We start from the raw sequence: 5,909 nt of genomic DNA on the forward strand, positions 1-5,909 counted from the left end.
CCTTCATGCAAGACAAGGCGCGGCTTGCCAAAATGGCGATGCATCCTATCATTTAAGCACACAAGATCAAGTAAGGGACGCAACTACAAAAAGAATAGCCACTTTCCTCATCTAAGTGATGGAAATCATCTAAAGGGGACGTAGTCTAAGGGTACACATTCCATTGTAGATATTTTTTCTCCAAGTTACTAAGTCCAAAAGGATGCCAACAAATCACCTCCAAGTTGTGTTAAACTAGGGTACTTTCGTCCACATTCGCTAAATGCTTTCGTCAAGGGCGATCAGATGGGGGTGGAATGATGATCCTTATGATATTAGTGGCATGTGACATGACATATCTCGGATTCTCTACAAGTGTAAAGGCTAAGGATCGTCCCAAGCTCAACAAGGTCGCATAACAAAAATGATTTTTGGGAATGGAGTGCTCAAGTCAATCAAAACGAAACATGGTGGATTTGAGTAACTTTCAAAACTTGACCTTAATTAAACTTCCGCATTTCACATTTCAAAACATTGAGATGGGGTTTGTCCCTCATTTGCTAGTGTCCTTTGCTTTCGCCAATCGCTTATTAGGCAACCGGTTAACCTCTAGACAATAACTCTTGGGGTGATAGTCACTTTGTCTTTGGGCGGTTGAATTCACAACCGTGTGGGGGCCCAATTCAATGGATCCCGCACCAAAGCACATTGAAGTGGTACTCCTCCATCAAACTTCTCGGCAATATCAACAATTTAAAACATTTTGAGGTCTCTTTGGCAAATAAGAATGATTCCACAACACAAAATTTATGAAATGAGCACTTCAAGCTTATAAGAAAAGTGTTTTTGGGTTGCCAAACCACCAAGTCAATCAAGGTCCCCTAGATAAGTGGATCAAGTCCATATCGCATCATAAGGTTGGATAGGTGACACACATACAAACCCTTGACTAGGCCTTAGACCATGGGACAAAAGATACTAGTATGACACATTCTAGTGTGTCTTGAGGGTATTCAAACAAATAAAGTCCCAAGGAGAAAAATTATCTACAAGGGCCTATTTATACTTTCCAAGCTTACCAACTAGACATTTTCACAAAATGTTTCCTAATATGCAACTACATGCCATGATGCAACTATCATATATACAACCTAATACATATGCCTCTATCACTAGTATGCCACATGAACTAAATGCAACTCCTATAATCACATTGGTTTGTACCGCATCAAACAAAAAGAAGTCACATTGTCATTAACATATAAGAGGAAAAATGAGATTTGGAAAAATCATACCATGCAGTCTTCATATTCCGCATGCCTCGAATGTGGCATAGTCAGTCCAATGTGATAAGAATGAACAACAAATAACATATATATACAATATATACATTTCTACACTACAAAAAGGAAGAACATGTTTTTGGATTTTTGAAATTTTTATCATTTTTGAAATAAGTGTTAAAAAGTGTTAGAATTCTCATCCCACACTTAGAATGGACATTGTCCCCATTGGACAAAACAACAGGGAATTGTGTAAATGCAATGATATGAAATGATGCATGACTCTATACTAAATGCATACTACATGTGAAATATTTACAAGTGATAAAAATATACAAGTGATGCAAAATAAGCTAAACTATATGATGCATGTTTTCTATTGTTCGGAGAGCTAATTTGAATTAACTCGGGTTTCCTATGAGTGAACTTCCCCAAACCGGACAAAACACTATTTCTAGTGCAAAAAATAAGAGGAAGTTCATTCACAAGGCATGAAATGCAATGCATGAATGAAATTTGTTATTTTGGATTCTTTGTAGTGGGAGAAAAAAGATAGATACCTCAATGTGACCGAGGTGGGAGTCCTTTGAGTGGTGCTAGGACTCCAAACTTAAATCTACCAAGAGTCCAAAGCGACTCTCTAAAAGATACGAGTTAAAAAGTACTCCCTCCTATTCTAAATAACCTTTCCTATTCAAGGGAGGCACAAGAATTAAGGAAGAGAGTATTATATGGTAAAGTATTTGTGTGGGGGTAGGGGATTGGAGAGAGGGAAGATATTGTGTGATTAAAATAATTATTGTTGTGGAGTATAGTGATTAAAATAAGTATTGTTGTGGGGGTAAGGTGATTAAAATAAGATAAAGTATGAGTATTGTGAGATATTGTTGTGGGGTGGGGTGATTAAAATAAGTATAAAAGTTTGCCAAATAAGGAAATATGGAGAGTATTGTGAATAGACGAAAAGAGAAATAGGGAGAGTTATTTAGAATAGGGGGAGTATACAAGTTATAGAAACATGAGACAAAAACAAAGTAAAAGGATGGGTAGGAGACTTACAATGGAATAGGTCAATACTAGTATAAGCCATCAACCCTGCATTTTTGATGTCCTCCTTCAAGCTTTGTCAACCATCAATTGTCGCTCATCACGACATTAACACGGCTGTCACAACCCTATCAAAAATAAACCAACTGGCTCAACTAATAAATATAGCAGAAGTAAGTCGGGTATCGTACGGCACATGGAGGCTATTAATTATATCTACTTGCTAAACTAAGTCTGTCACGGTAACAATTGAGTGTTTTGATTTGTTTTCTAATCAACTAAATGAGATTAAGGCAAGAGAAAAAGGGCAATAAGAATAAAGAGAAATAAGTTGTGATTAAATAAAGAGAAGAATGCTAGGATGTTAGTTCACCATGGTAATTAGTTAATTCAGTCATAAATAGCTCAGACGGTCTTAATGGGAGAAGGGTCAGGAAAGGTCTTCTCGGTCCACTTTCTGCCCTAAAATACAACTAACTTAGCTCTCGCCCTCATTAGTATAGTCTACTGTTCATAACAGGTATGTTCATTCCAATCTCTCGATCTAGGCCCGAATTTAATCGGATTAACTAGTTTAGAAGCGTGCACTCAACTAAACGATTACAATTGTATTGTTATAAAACAGTTCTCACAATCAAACTATCTATTCTATTTACAACATCATTTATTCACTACCATGGCTCCCCTAATCCTAACATAAAGGGAATTACCTACTCATAATGACGAATGAAACGATAACAACGATTATAATAGAAGACATAGATGATATGATATAGAAATTAAAGGTGAGAAATTGCATAAACTAATTAACAATACTTAAACGGAAATTAAAAACAAGTAATTAAGTGTAAAAGATAAATAAATATTGAATGAAATAGAAAGAAAGATTACAAAGTTTAGAATCCGGCACAAGAACAAGAGCAACGTAACGAACGAAGAAAAGATAAAGTGTGACACCCTCACAATTAGCGATAAATAAACACGTAAATTCTACAGAAAAACTGACAGGATATGTTTGTAATTGGTTCTAACTAGATAAAACCTGTAATTTTAAAAACTTTTCTAAACCATTCACAAACATTCCCAAATGTAGAGTGCCAAAACCTGCAAATACTAACAAACTAATTTACATAACTATGCTAAAGACAAGAAAATATAGTGATACAAACCAAAGTAAAAGAGGGAGACATATGTCCCTTCAAAATATACACACAACCAAAAGTTAAAAGGTTTACTACAAAAATAGCCAAACTAGGTCCAAGGTTCTTTTGCTCACTAGCTCGTCTGTGACCCCATCTAATCATCATCAACCTGTCGATCGCATTTTATACAAACACGAAAGCCACAATTCAGTGGGGAGTAACTTCGAGTCCTCCCAGCCACGAAATGTCATATTTAATGTAACATGTAGTGTAACATGTAAACAACATGATAAATAATTTAATTATCAAGTATTCTAACATATTAACACTAGACTGACCAAATTAAACTATCATGTGAAACATATAACAACCTTGATAATCCAAACTTTATCAATTGTAACCGCTTACATCTCACCTATTACAATTCATAAAATCACCATACAAGAAAGGACAATATATCAAAGACAGGCATAAGTTCTTAGTCCCGTCAATAGTCACTCAGAACTCGAGTCTATACCACGAGGTAGGGAAGGTAATCGAACCGGTATCTTGGCTCAGAGGTTCTATCAAAACATGGCCAAGACACAACACAACCCTAGCCTAAAATTTGCGCAGACCTAGACATGCGGATACACACCACCGCACCCAAGACCCACAATTTTTCTAAAACAAAGTGAGTACCCTAAGGAGTCCACCAAAGGGTTGGCTAGTACTTAAGCTGACCACTTACTATCAAAATAAGTAACGAGGTCATGCCCCAACTTGGATATAATCCCACCAAGTCAGGAACACAAAGGCTATTAAGCAGTGAACATATACTCGTCAGAGACTATAAAGACCTATCTATGACAAACACAACAACCTGCAAAAAGTATTTAATACCAATACCATTTCTAGAAATATTAACAATATTAAAGGTTTCAGGGAATCTAGGGCCATTTTACAATATAAGAAACTATTAAATTCAACCAAGAAATGGCCTAAAACAAGAATAAGGCCGATTATCCATTTTTCACATTAATTTTCATCCAACCGAATTTTTACCGCAACCCAACCCTGCGACGCGTGTACGGGTTAAAAGTGCAGTGACCAATCACTCAATTGATCGACATCGAATCATCAAAGGGACTAAGGCTCAGTTTTCGGCACAATCATCAAAACATTGCAATTATTGCTATAAGATTCATTTTGAGCCTATTCATTACAATTTCATTTTATAATCTAACCTAACATGTGTCAACTACCATAATAAGCATACTTCATCATCAAAATTTTATTTACTACTAACCTTATTCATTTCCTAAGACTACCCACATGTTACTTTTACTAAGCATATCATTAATAAACCCGAAACTACAAGTAATGCATGAAAATCCGCGAAACAAGCAACGGACCAACCCGGGCCAACACCAAGGCAGCCGTGGGCTGCACTGGGCTGCTGCCGAACTGTGGCGCCACCCCTAACCCACCATTTCTCCATTTTTGTTCGGTTTAACATAAATCGAAACATCAATTTATCGTTCCCAATACTAATAGGTTAACTTAAACTAACAAAAGACATGCATGCAACCCATTTTATCATGTGAAACAAATTACTCAAATAAAAATCACAAAAACATACAAAAAGCAAAGAATGTGACGATTATTCGTCGAGTAACTCGAAATATGTTACCTTAAGCTAGAAAATGAGCAATTAGCACCTTGAATACCAACCCTAATATACAACTAGCCACTATCTTCAACAATATACGAGTCCCCAAACTCGTCTTCCAAATCTTCACCTAAATAAACAATAAAAACACAATAATAAGTACAAAAACCGAAATATGCCCAAATTCGTCTTAAATCAACATCAAGAAAACTGAAATTAAAACATACAAGGAGGTAGATCTCGAAGAGGGGATTCCGAAAATATAAACTTTGCGAAAATCCGACTAGAAACGAGTGAGTTATGGTGAAATTTGGCTTGGATTAAGATGAAAATGGTGGTTTTTGGTTGAAGGTTCAAGGAGATGGAGTTAGGTGAGAAAAATCAGAAAAAAAAAAAGAAGGGGAAGGGAGGTGCCGTGGGAAAGGAAAGGAAAGGAGGAAGGGAGCGGGTTTAAGTCGGGATTTTCACGAGTCGGTTTTGGCTCGTTTCGATAATAATTAGAACCGCTTGTCAATTGCAAATTCCGACAAGACCAAAGTTCTTAAACACGAGATTACAAGAAAATTGAATACTCATACGACCCATTTCCAAAATCGTTTCCCCAATTTTCAAAAGAGTTGTCATTTTTCCCCGATATGCCCTTATTTCGAAATAAAAAGTTTTTACACGGTTTAAACTATTTTTAAACATTTCGAAACTATCAAAATAAATACTTTACTTCAAAATATAATAAAATTATATTTCTTTGAATTATTATTACTTCAAATACATTAATATCAAATTTTACTTGATTAATAAATTACTTCC

General features: G+C 35.8%; 1 long non-coding RNA gene across 1 annotated transcript; it reads right to left on the bottom strand.

Moving 5' to 3' along the window:
- Positions 1-3,483: 3,483 nt before the first annotated feature.
- Positions 3,484-5,487, bottom strand: LOC141595776 (uncharacterized). The gene is made up of 3 exons (XR_012522290.1): positions 5,330-5,487; positions 5,124-5,232; positions 3,484-3,620 (listed from the first exon to the last, which is right to left on the bottom strand). It is a non-coding gene; the product is annotated as an uncharacterized LOC141595776 (long non-coding RNA).
- Between the last annotated feature and the right edge of the window lie 422 nt (positions 5,488-5,909).

This window comes from Silene latifolia, chromosome 8 (genome assembly GCF_048544455.1).
Source record: "Silene latifolia isolate original U9 population chromosome 8, ASM4854445v1, whole genome shotgun sequence".
NCBI lineage: Eukaryota > Viridiplantae > Streptophyta > Magnoliopsida > Caryophyllales > Caryophyllaceae > Silene > Silene latifolia.